Source organism: Haemorhous mexicanus, chromosome 18 (assembly GCF_027477595.1).
Source record: "Haemorhous mexicanus isolate bHaeMex1 chromosome 18, bHaeMex1.pri, whole genome shotgun sequence".
Classification (NCBI taxonomy): domain Eukaryota; kingdom Metazoa; phylum Chordata; class Aves; order Passeriformes; family Fringillidae; genus Haemorhous; species Haemorhous mexicanus.
Window position 1 is genome coordinate 2,948,286 of NC_082358.1, and position 13,329 is coordinate 2,961,614.

Consider the following 13,329-nt stretch of genomic DNA (forward strand, 5'->3'; position numbering starts at 1 on the left):
TATATTATATTATATTATATTATATTATATCATATCATATCATACCACATTGTATTATATTATATATGTTATGCTATGTTATATATTATACTATTAGTGTAGTAGTATTATATATTACACTATACCATACAATAGTATAATTCCAATACTGAAATACCAGGTTTTGGTAGTAAAACACCAGCAGTGTAGCTAGCAGCCCAAATCACACTTCAGACATCCAGGCATCCCTACAAACTTCCCTGGACACACTTCCCAGGCTGAGTGTGCCCATGAGCTGCACCTGTACCTCTGGAATTCCTTCACCACAGGGTCCTGGAGCCAAAATTCAGCCAGGTTTCACCCTGCCCATCAAGCTTCCAGCAGCTCACTAACCCTGCTGCGCCATGTCCTGCCCTGAACTCCCCCTGCATCACACAGGAGGCACCACCCAGGCACCAGGGCCCTACAAGAGGAAGGTTTTTCCCCAAATCTCCTCTCAGATGGGTCTCAGCAGACTTTGCACAGCCAGGAAAGGCAAGTGCAGCCTCCTCCACCCCTCCCAGTGCACCAAACCCTCCAGCACTTTAAACTGCAGCATTTATCCTCTGCTTGTGAGTATGGGAAAGAAAAAGTTCACTGGAAGACTTGGCTGGGTCCAGATCAAAAACTTTCCTTCCATTTCATACTTTTTCCTCAAATTACAAAATAACATCACCTGATTTTACGGTTCTGCAGATTTCATGTGCCACAAAGCAGCATCTGTGTGTGTTCCCAATTTCTGCCTGGCCTTGGCTTGGAGCACCCCTCACCTGCCTGTTTTTATTTACAAGTACAAAGGCAAAGCTCCAGTGCAGCTTTAACCCCCTGCAAAGAGAGAGATTGGTGTTTATTTATAGCTCCTTGTTTGCAGAGAGCCCATGGAGCAGGGAAGAGGTGTCATTCCCAGGGGAGGGCAGCTGGATTGAATCCATCAGCACACAGAGAGGCCTGGGGTGTTTCACAAAAGAACCACAACTCACAGCAGAGGAGGAATTATCCAAACAGATCCAAACACATCCTGGTCTGTCAGTTACTGTCTCCATGCAATCTCCACACGGAGCAGGATCCCCTCTCTGCAGTCCATCAGTAAAGTGCAGCTCTCCTCCCCACAGTTTGAGTTTGCTCAAGTTGGACTCTCACTCTGAATCTCCAGCTGAGTCACTGACTATAGCTGTGCTGTGAGGGCCCCACAAAGGAGGAATGAATGATGGGGACTCCATGGATATCAGGTTACTTAAATACTTTATTATTCTGTATTATTCTACACATCTAAATCTGAACCTGCCAAGCACTCAACTCTGCACACAACTCTCACACTGCCCTGAATCTGGTGACTGTCACTGACAGTCCCAACACACACACACACACACACACACACACACACACCCACACACACACACACACACACACACACACACACACACACCTGGCCCTGACAGGCCAAGGAAACAAAACTCCATCACTGTGGGTAAACAATCTCCATGTTGCATTCTACTTTGGCACAACACAGGCACAGCAAATGATAAAAATTGTGTTTTCCTTCTCTGAGGTTCAGAGAATGTGAATCCCAGAAATATTCTTGGGAAGACTTGTGCCTTGCTTTTCTCTGTGAAGAGAAGTGTGGGGCTACAACTGTCTGATCTCCAAAAGGTCTCCAGCTTCTTCAAAGGTTTCCTTTGACAGCTGGGAAACAAATCCTCCCAAAGTACTGCACAGTGCTCTGCCATGGACTGCTTGAAGGGTTTGGGTTGGAAGGGACCTTCAAACTCATCCTGTCCACCCCTGCCATGGGCAGGGACACCTTCCACTGTCCCAGGCTGCTCCCAGCCCTGCCCAGCCTGGCCTTGGGCACTGCCAGGGATCCAGGGGCAGCCCCAGCTGCTCTGGGCACCCTGTGCCAGGGCCTGCCCATCCTCAGAGGGAACAATCGCTTCCCAATATCCCATCTAACCCTGCCCTCCTTAAGCTTACAGCCTTTCCCTCCTCTCCTATGACTGCACACCTTGGTAAAAAGCAGGGTAAGGTAAGGATGGGTAGAATGGGGGGCTGTTCCTACAAAAAAAGGATATTTCTGTACCTGGAGACAGACGGAGAAGAGAGCCAGTCTCCTTTGCTTGTGCACTGATAAAAATTGTCAAAAATGGACAAGGAGGGCTTCTTAATTTGGAAAAAGGGTCAGCAGCTCACAGACAGCCAGAGACTTCCCTGACAGCATCAGGGAACTGACCTACCTTCAGGAGTTACAGGGTGATCCTGCCTGCAGTGCCTAACTCAGCTGAAGAGGGAAGAATGGGAAATGGGGAGAATGAGGAAGAGAAAAGAATAAGAGGGATAACAGAATAAAATCAATGCAATGAACAAGTTCCCATGCTCCCCACCCACCTCTGCTGAGTGCAGCAGCCAACTCCTGCAGGCCATGGGCAACTACAACCCTACAGTTCCCACATTTTATTCCCTAATCAATTCTAGCCATGCCAAGAGCTCACTGTAGAACTACAGGTATTTATAGCCAACCACCAATTAAACCAATGGTGCTGCCTTGGTTCCTCTGAGATCTTCTAAGCTCCACATGATCCAGGCAGTGCCTGTTGTACTTCCTCATTTTCCATATGGTGACAACATCCCAGCACTGTTACACTAAGGGATTACCAGCCTGATGCCCTAGCAGTCAGCAGATGGAATGAATGACAGAATTGTGGAATGTCCTGAGCTGGGAGGGACCCCCAGGATCACCCAGGGCAGCCCCAGCCCTGCCCAGAGCCCCCAACAGCCCCACCCTGGGCATCCCTGGCAGTGCTGTCCCAACGCTCCTGCAGCTCTGTCAGCCTCGGGGCCGTGCCCATTCCCTGGGCAGTGCCAGCACCCTCTGGGGAAGAACCTTTCCTGATCTCCAAAGGACATGATATATCCTACCACATCTATCTCCAGAGGCAGTTTCAGCCCCACCCTTCAGACACTCTGCTCCTCCATCAGACAGAACCAGCTCAGCTACTCGAGATCCCATGAAAATGGAAATCCCATCTATGAGCACAGCTCTGACCAAAGTATATTTTAGCAGGAACAGGGAACTATGAGATACCCACTCTGCTGAGCCTCAGCCTGCTGTGTTTTGTGCCTGTTCTGCAGGGGAGCAGGTAATAGCTCATGATCTTGCCTTGCTGTGTGTTTTTAACAAACATATGGTTCCCATTCCTCTGACCCCTTTCCCACTTCTGGGCTCAGCTTGCAAATCACATGGCCACAGATGACAAAATAACCTGAATATCTGCAGTAATGTGCTTTCCAAAGCCATTGTGGTAATGGCAGGGACTGCTCTGTAAGTAAATGGACCGTTTATGGTGTCAAATAAAAGGCCTCAATTCCTCACAGCCACCAGCAAAGCAGGGGTTCCCTCTTTGTCTGAGCTCTGGGAGCTGGGCTGTGGCAGCCACAGGGCAGCTAAGAGACAGAAGAAAAGTCATTTATTCCCTCCTTCCTTCCACAATTTCCCCAGTGTTTAAATGCAGAGCAGGAAAAAGCTTCAGAGCAGCAGGAGAGCTGGGCTGGGAGCAGCCAGGGCTCCCCAGGGCAGCCTCAGCTGCACATCCTCATCTCCAGGATAACAGCAGGAATGCAGAGCTGCTGGGCACACACCTCCCTCTCTGCTCTGAGCTGGAACCAAGCAAAGCCCAGCCCAGCCCTGTCCCTGGAACACCTCCCTGCCTGCAGGAAGCTCAGCACAGAAGCTGCACCAGGGGATGGCCACCAACCCCTTCCACCTGGATGAGACTCCCTGGGAAAGGAGATCTTTCCTTATCACAGCTTTAAGGGGATGGGAATAGCCCAGAGGGAATTTTGAGACATTTGGGGTGGAAGCCAAGCCCAAGCAAGGAAGGGGATGCAGCAAGCAGCAATCCCAGCCTTGCTGGGCCAGGAATTACAAAGCAGCAAGGTCAAGAATGGGGGGGAAAACTCATCCAAGCAATTCTGAGTGGGAGGGAAGGGTGGGAGATGATGCTGGCAAGCACAGGGTGAAATCAAACTGGAGAAATCAATAATGGGAGAGGGCAGAGGGGGTGCAAGGGACACAGGAAAAGATAAAGGCTTGCCCAGGTGTTGTGATGGCTAGTGAGCAATAAATTAAATCAAAAAGGGCAACAGGGACAAGCAAGGCACTGTGAAAAATTAATTAAAAGGAAGGGAGGCATAACCAAGGCATAAAACATGGGTGCTCCTGGAAGGATTAGAGGAGCCAGGCAATGAAGAGGCTTTGGGAAGTGTAATAGGAGCCAGGATCTGTGACCACATGGGAGGCTCAGGTAAACAACACAGACACACTTCCAGACTCTGAGAAGCAGGAAAGCATCAGGGAAAAAAAAGAAATCTCCTGCAGAAGGAGGTGCTGGCACAGCAAACTTCACTCCTTGGCTTTTGTAGCCAAAATACAGCAGGCTGCTGAGTCCCCCCAGCTGCCTGCTGCTGTCCCCTGTCCCTCTGCCCCACGGAGGGACAGGGTGGGGCACTGGCAGGGGGCACTGCCCTGGGGGTGTCTGCACAGACACAGGGAAGGGGTGAGCAAGCCAGGCTGCAGCTGGCTGCCCCCAGGGCTCCCCCAAATGCACCCCCAGGCTCCCTGCAGCCATCCCTGCAGGCATCTGTGGCATTCACATTCTCTGGAAAATCCCTTCACCCAGGATTTTTCTCCTGGGAAGCTGAGAAACTGCAGAGAAAAGGAAAACAATTCTGATCTCATTTGCTTCTCCTGTGCTGTGCTCACATGTGGGATGTGTTTGGAGATTGTTCACCCACAGGTGATTGTTCCCTTGCATTCTGTGTGAGTTGTTTTCACTCTTTGGCCAGTCAGGGCCAAGCTGTGTCAGGGCTCTGGAGAGAGTCACCAGTTTTCATTGTTATCTTTTTAGCATTCAGTGAGTATCCTTTCTCTATTCTTTAGTGTAGTATAGTTATTCTGTAATATAATATAGTATCATAAAATAATAAATGAGCCTTCTGAAAACATGGAGTCAGATTCATCATTCCTGCCTCTGCTGGGGCATCCCCTGCAAACACAACAGGCATCCCCCAGCTCCTGAGCAGCCCTGGCTGCTGCAGCCCCGTTCAGCCCATCCTGGGGTGGGTGCATCCCAGTGCCTCCTGCAGGCTGGGTGTGGGTGAGGCTGCAGGACAGGCACAGACTCACAGACTCACAGCCACATCCCTGCTGGGGCACTGGGGAACACCCTGCTTGCCCCCAGGCCTGAGCCCTTGGACACTGGAGCTGCTCCACTCTGGACACAGCAGTGCCATGAGCTGGAGAAGGGCTGGTGGGGAGAGAACAGCTCAGGCACCCCACTGGAGCATGGGGGGAGCAGAACTTGCCTCAAGTCCCATTTGTGTCTCCTGCCCATCACCCAAGGACTGCATGGGGCCAGCCCAAAGCCCTGCAGTCATTCCCTGCATCACCCACCACACTGGAAGGGGTCCCTGCCCACGAGAGGAGCTTTAAACTTCCTTCCAACCTAAACCATTCTGGGATTCTGTGAAATGATTACAGGAGTATTTTGAAGCCCTTCAAGCCACAGGGGAAAAGAGAGAATTGGCCAAGTCTGGCTCACACCTGCGTTTAAAGCAGCTTTCTTTGAAATGAACAGGCTGCCTCAGTGCTAAGGAGATTATAAGCAGAGACACCTCTGCCAGAGGAGGGAAGAAGGAATAATAAAGGCATTCAAAGCTGTGACAAGAAAATGGGGGAAAAAAATAAAAAAAAGAATGCAGCAGACTTTCTGGATCTAGCAGGAGGGGTACAAGGAAGATGAAGGCACAGACAGTGACAGGCAAAGCTGGACAAGGAACAGATTCAGAACATCTCTGTGGGGCTGAGCCACCCAGCCCAGAAGAACCACAAGGACTTTCCTGAGTCCCAGCAGACACTGAGCAGGCAGAGAAGGCTTGCAGAGAAAGTAGGGCAAGAAATGATGGATAATTAACAACACCAGGAAAAGCTCATGGCCCACAAACCTCTCCCTGCCCTGCCAAAGTTCTCCTTGGCTTGGGACCAGAGCTGTGGGAAGTCAAGGGATGGTTCACTGCACCCCACCCCTGCAGGCTCAGGGAAACTGGGATTTGAAAAGAGGGGAAAAGGGGGATTTCTTCTGGCTCTGCACAACTCTGGGTTCTGCTCCCAGGGAACAAGGGACAGGACAAGAGGAAATGGCCTCAAGTTGTGCCAGGTGGGATTCAGATTGGATATTGGGGAAATGTCTTAGTTAAAAGGGTGGTCAGGTGTGATATTCACATTCTCTGAACAGAGGGAGACATAATTCTCTCTCCCAGGATTCTTCCTGGGGAAGGCAGTGAGAAGCTCAGAGAGAGAAGACAAAACAATTCTGATCTCTACTCGCTGCTCCTGTTGTTTGGCACATGTGGAATGTGCTATGGAGATTGTTTACCCAGAGTGATTTGTTAATTGGACACCAGTGAAGGTTGTTTTGATTCCTTGGCCAGCTGGGTCAAAGTTGTGTCCTGGCTGTCTCCAGACAGTCACAGGTTTTTCTGTAGCACCTTTTTAGTATAGTATCTTTTTAGTATACTTTTAATATAGTTTTAGTGCATTATAACACAGCTTAATAAAGCATTTGTTCAGCCTTCTGAATCATGGAGTCAGAGCACATTATTCCCCCCGTTGGGGTCATCCTGATTCAATAGTCAGGCATTGGAAGAGGCTGCTCAGGGCAGTGATGGAGTCACCATCCATGGAAGTATCCAGAAAACATACAGATGTGGCACTTGGGGACATGGTTAGTGATGATCTTGGCAGTGTTGGGTTGTGCCATTCACATTCTCTGACAAAAATCCCTTCACCCAGGATTTTTCTCCTGGTTAGCTGAGAAGCCTCAGAGAAAAGGAAAACAATTCTGATCCCATTTGCTTCTCCTGTGCTGTGCTCACATGTGGAATGTGTTTGGAGATTGTTCACCCACAGGTGATTGTTCCATTGCATTCTGCTGGGAGTTGTTTTCACTCTTTGGCCAATCAGGGCCAAGCTGTGTCAGGACTCTGGAGAGAGTGACCAGTTTTCATTGTTATCTTTTTAGCATTCAGTAAGTATCCTTTCTCTATTCTTTAGTGCAGTATAGTTATTCTGTAATATAATATAGTATCATAAAATAATAAATGAGCCTTCTGAGCACATGGAGTCAGATGCATCATTCCTGCCTTCATTGGGACATTCCCTGCAAATACAATACTGGGTTAAGGGTTGGACTTGATGATCCTGGGGGTCCTTTCCAACTGTAATGGCTCCAGGACTCTCTGAGGAGATGCCCCATGGGAGGTGAACAGGGTGCAGATGTTCTGGTTCCCCACAGCACAGCAAACCCAGGCAAAGATGTGGGGGGCTGAAACAAGGTTTGATTACAAGGCTTTTCCCCAGAACCACAGCAAAACCAGGCACGAGGCCAAGGCTGCCACGGCCCCTTTGTGTCTCTCTCCTGGGAAGGGGGTAGGAACAGCCCACGATCAAGTGTTTGTCCCAGACAATCAGGGAATGTCCTGAGCTGGGAGGGACCCACAGGATCACCCATGGCAGCCCCAGCCCTGCACATACCCCCCAACAGCCCCACCCTGGGCATCCCTGGCAGGTTTGGGGATGTGTCACTGGAGGACACGAAGCAACACAAGCGCACACACCGCTGCTCTCAAGGTGAAGAAAAGGGAAGTTTGTTTTCTGACTCCAACATTTATAGTTTTCCAAAAGTGACAGTGGATTGGAGGGGTGCCACCTCTCCAATGACACTGGACAAACCAACAGTCCATCAAATTTTTCCTCCTCCATAAAAGAATCAAAACAATAAGTTATTTACAGAAAGTGTGTGAGAAAGTTTGCTACAAGAATGTAAACATCAGAAGGCTTAGAAAATCTTAAAAAAATCAGGGTGACAGGGATGTGCCCATTCCCTGGGGAATCTCTACAGAGCTCACCCACCAGAGGAAAGCTGGGAACCCACATCAGCCCTCCAAGATTGCCCAGCACATCCCAAGGTCAGCCTCACTGACCCTGTCATTCCAGTGGAACCTCCAGCTGTAGTAATTACATATCTTCTGAACAGAGAGAGACATGGTTCTCCCAGGAAAGTCCTGGGAAGCTGTGTAGAAGCTGTGGGAAACTTATAGAAAAGAATTCAAACAGTTATTCTTTCTCTTTCTGTAACCATTGTTTATAGCTATGGTTCTCCAGAGTGTGCTCTCCATAGCTCACCTACAGTGTGAGAGAAGATTCCTAAAGGCCAGTCAGCCCTTAGGTCCACCATTGTTTCTATAAGAACTGTGGATTTCTAATAATAAAGTGCCTTTTCATGCCTTCTGATGATGGAGTCTCTCTATCACCTTTGGCTGTCCCTGATACTACTGCAGTGATATTCACCCCCAGGAAGAAACCAAAATTAAGGATTTTAGCAGACAAAACCCCAGCACCCTCTGCCAGAGAGCTCATCCAAGCACAGGGGGTGTGGCACCATGTCCCCTGCTCGGCAGGGCACAGCCCAGCCTCTCCAGGCAGCACAGGCTGCCCCAAGGTGCACCACATCCTTCCTCACAGCACTGCCTGGGAAAGGGCAGGGCCTCAGGGAAGCAGCACATTTGATGATGAAATGGCAAAATAAGCAACTTCTGGGCTTGTTTCCTGAAATCTCCAGTTCAGGCCGAGCTGGAAGCAAATCTCAGGCCTGGATTCCTACAGATGAAGGACTGTGGCCACCTCACTGTTTATCTTTTCTGCATTTCTTGCTAACCCTTATTTGTCTCCTTAAAAAAACCCCTAAAATCCATGCTCACATGTCACATTTGGTGCATCTGCCAGGGCCAGAGCCATCATATCCCATCCAGCACACGTCAATGCAGCCTTGTAAGGGGAAGCTGAGAAAAGATGTGCAGGGAGAGCTATTTTTGTACTTTCATTTTAAGGCACCCCCTTGACTCCCTCCTTTCTGACTCACATTCCAGCTCCAGAACTGAGGAATGCAGCCACAAAGCTGCACCAGTCAGGAGAGGATGTTCTGCCAATATTTTCACCCAAAGTTTGAGCAGAGCCACAGCAGGAGGAGGGACTTGTGCCATCATCTGTCTGCTGTTTGCACAAGCAGTTACTTGGGAAAAGATTTTACATTTTCCATTCACACATTACCTTAATCTGAATTAACTCCAAGTCTTGAGAGGTTCTGAGAAACAGATGATTTCCAAAAGGAAATCCAGGAATGAAAAAGGAAAAACAAAAATCCCCCCATCAGATACTTTAAATTGACAATGTATTTCAGTAAGATCAAGATTTGCAGAAAACTGAGTGTTCATTAAGAATCACTTGCTCAGCTCTTGGAAGAATCAAACATTTGGGTTGATCACAAAAAACCAGCTCAGCTCTAGAGATGAATCACTGCCTTAAGAAGGTGCTTTTTAGCCCATGGCTTTCTTGGGGCATGGGAGTTTTGCCTGAATGTCCAGGTTAACAATTCCACATGTGCTCAAGTTTCTGTGCCTGCTCCAGGTTTTACATCCCAAAGCAAGAGTGGTGCAATGCCCTGGGTCCTGTTTGCTGTGGGAACTCGTGTTTCAGGGATCCAACATGATTCTGCTGATTTTCTGTTCAGCCTTACAGCCCTTAAATAACACCCAGTGCTCTGCTCTTCCCAGGTTCCAGCCACACAACCTTCCACCCTCAGACTGCACCACAGGCTCTTGTCCTGCATCACCTGGCACCTCTCCAATGCCCTGGCAGAGCTGAGAGCTTCAGGCAGTTCATTTACTTATTTAAAAGCCCAGGTAAGCCCAGGGACAGAGCCACGAGGGTGTTTATCAAGGGTTAATTAGCAGCTCCTCTTCCCTCACTCACCCAGTGTCCATCTCTGAAAGCTCCAGCATCAAGAATGGAGGGCCAGGGCTGGGCTGTCCTGGGTCCCCACTCCCAGCCAGCCCAGCCCAGCCCAGCTCCCACAGGCACTGGGGGCTCAGGGAGGGGGTGGCTCCATCCCTGAGAACTTCAGAGCTGGACACCCCCAGGGGCTGAGCCTGCACACCCCACTCCTGCTCATTAATAACCCTAATGGTTAATTAGGTCATTAATCCTAAATGACCCCTGACCATCCTCAAGCAAAACAACCCCTCATGCTGGCAGTGTCCCAGGCCAGGCTGGACAGGGTCTGGAGCACCCTGGGATGGTGGGAGGTGTCCCTGCCATGGCAGTGGTGGCACTGGGTGGGATTTAAGGTCCTTTCCAAACCAAGGCTTTCTGGCATTCTGTGCTTTGCTTTCACTTCACACCGTGTGCCAAGAGCATCCCAAACTGCTCTGCTCCCCTGCAGTGGCCAGAGACTGGGGTCTCTGTGTGAGGAGAGCTCTGCTCCCAGCCTGCCTTTGCCAGGTGGCTCCAGCCCAGTCCCATGGGACAGGAGAGAGCCAAAACCTCCTCCAGCCCCTGGGCCACCTTCCACCAGCCCAGAAATCCCCCGTGCTCCTGCCAGCCACTCCTGAGAACTGCAGGTGCCATGAGACATTCCCAGCACAGACAAGGGCAATCCTTCCTGGGAGCCTGCTCACAACATGAGTTTTACCTTCAAAATGTTGTTTGTGCCTTGAATTATTTTTACAGCAGATAAAGACTGGGGAGAGAATTTTGGGGGGAACTTCTGCTTGTGCCGTCCTCAGCCTGGTTTCTGATGGCTCACAACTCCTGTGGAGCCTCTGGAGTGAGTTCCCAGTTGAGTGATCCAACCACCCACTCCCAGACAGAGGCACCTTAGGCACAGAGGGGAGCTCAGTCCTGGAGTTGGGCTTTTTTTGGCTCGGCCACGAGCCCTGTGAGGGTCCCATCCCACAGGTTCCTCTGCCCTGGGCACTGCAGCCCTTCCCAGCTCCTGCCCCTGCCAGCTTCCAGGATCTGCAACCTCCTCTTGACCTGGTGTTCTCTAAATTAAGAAGCTGTCAGATCCCTTCCTTCCTTGGCCCACGGGGTGCTAAGAAGGTCACCACAGATGGGAGCTTAAAGGGCTGCCAGTGCCCCCCTAATCCTGGCCAGGCTGAAGTGCCCTGACAAGGACCTGAGCAGGTGATTAGAGCCTGGAATATCTGTGCTCAGAGCCCTGATGGCCCCTCCACCCACACAGAACATTTCAGCCACCCCTTTTTTCGCTGAGGCACCTAAGGATGCTCCTCTGAGTGCTGTCACTAAGAGCTCCCAGCCCTGTAAGGATGGACTCAGTAACAGCTATTTCCAACACTTTCCCTGCATTCCTGAAATAATGGGCATTTTCATCAGCCTTCCTTGCTCTCCAGTCACTCTCTGTGTTCTTCTCTAACTGCCTCAATGACAGATATTTCCCCAGTGAAATATCTCCCAAGGAACAGGAGCTCTGCAGCTCCTTCTGGAATCTACCTTTATTCTGGGTGCCACCAGTTAAGTGCAGGGAGAAGTGATAAATGAAAGAGCAAATCATCAGGCAGCAGTGGTCAGGGGCTCAGGAGTCCTGAGGGAGGGAGGAACTTGCTGGATAAAAGACAATTCCCTCCACTTACAGTAAATACCTTGTACAGAAAGAAGGGTCCACACTTCAAAACTCAAACCTGCTGAATATGCCAACAGCCAAAGCAAAACTTGGAAAAGTTTCTGCCAGTGTTCTTTGTAAAAATGTCTTCAATAGTAAAAATCCATGGATTTCTTCCATGCTGCTGAATGCCACAATTTCACTTGCTGAGTTAAATCCTGGTCTATGGAATTAGGGTACAGTAGCTGTCTTTGCCATGCAGAACAGGGGCTTTAGTCAGGTCCTGTGTTCAACCTATGTGCCAGAATATTTTGTGTCAAATATCCTCACTACCACCACGGGCAGGTGCACTAAGCTGGAACAGAAAATGGTTATAGACAAATCTGACTGAACCCAAGTTCCCTTTCTCCCTCACCTGCCTCATTCTGATTTGAAGAAGCTCAGATGAGTCTTTTCCCTGCTGTTATTTGGAGTTTTCTGGATTAATTTCCAAATAAGATCCTTATTTACTGGTGTGGTATCTCCAGGGGTCCATCACCAGCAGCACAGCTCCTGCCTCTGTGATAAGAAGTTTTATCTGATCAAGCTTGTTTTTTCTCTCTTCTATGCAGTGCCCAAAAGAGCACTCCCAGTGTGATACCAATGAAAAGCCAAGATCTGCAAACCCTGCTCCTGAGGACCCCAGCCCTGGAAGTGCCCACAGCCTGGGACACTGGAAGGTGTCCCTGCCCATGGCAGGGGGTGGCACTGGATGGTTTTTAAGCTCCCTTTCCAACTCACTCTGTTAATCTGTAATTTCTGCTTTTATTCATCTGCCCAGGAGCTGGAAGAGAAATCCACTGCTGAAAACCACACTGCAGCATCTTCCTGCCATGGGCTGAGCACAGAACGAGGACACCCTGAAATCTTCACCCTCTGCTTTAGCAAACTCCAGCTTTTACTCCCCTGAAGTCCAAGGAAACTCCCAGCAGAGCAGGCAGAGCCCTCCCTGACCTCGTGGCTCAGGAAGCACAGCAAGTTCCCAACAGGCACAGCCATTCCCAGGCAGCATTTCCCAACCCTGAGGTCATGCTACCACTGCACCTGATCCCTAAATCCTTTCCCAGCCCTCCATAAAGCCTCTGCTTCACAGAGGTGATTTCAGCTCAGCATCTGAGGGACGTTAAACTGCCTGAGTTGTGGCCTGAGGACAGCCCTGCACCCTGTGGGGATGGGAACTCCTCTGTCCTGCCCTAAGCACTGACAAACCCAGCCCCTGCAAGGAAACACCAGGGGAATGTTTGCCCCAGCCCAAGTGGCAGAGGCTGCTCTGCTGCCCCTGCCAGAGCCAGAGCAGAGCTCTGAGCCAGCCCTGGCCCCCAGCCCCACACAGCAGCTCTGCACCTTGCCTGCCCCAAGCACAGCACTGCCAGGGATGGTTTTAACTTTGGTGTTTTCCAAATTCTCTGCTGCCTGGTAACTCTGGCACTTCCTCTCAGGTGTTAGCAGGTTCTCTTCACAGGGTAGTTGGACAAAGCAATCCCTTCCCAGCTGGAGAATCAAGGACAGCCTCTACCCAAAGAGCACAAACAATGCAAAGAGAAGGGGGCAAGCCAGGGGGCAGAGACTTCATGACCTGGAGCTGCAATTGGACAACTGAACCCAATATGTAGATGAACCAAAACTGATAGAAGTGTAAAAACTCCTGACCAGGATCCATCTTAAATTCAGCCTGGGTGCAGCCCTGGCCAGGCTGCTGTGCTGCCCAAGGTGTGTCCTTTTAAGGCCTTGCAATAAATACTTATTTTGTCCATTTAGCTCT

At 50.0% G+C, this 13,329-nt stretch overlaps 1 protein-coding gene and 1 long non-coding RNA gene across 4 annotated transcripts in view; one reads left to right on the forward strand and one right to left on the reverse strand.

The window, feature by feature from the left end:
* The window catches only part of RALY (RALY heterogeneous nuclear ribonucleoprotein), a 140,926-nt gene that overhangs the window by 82,979 nt on the left and 44,618 nt on the right, over positions 1-13,329 (reverse strand). The window lies entirely within an intron of this gene.
* Positions 9,617-13,324, forward strand: LOC132335725 (uncharacterized). The gene is made up of 2 exons (XR_009488724.1): positions 9,617-9,810; positions 12,349-13,324. It is a non-coding gene; the product is annotated as an uncharacterized LOC132335725 (long non-coding RNA).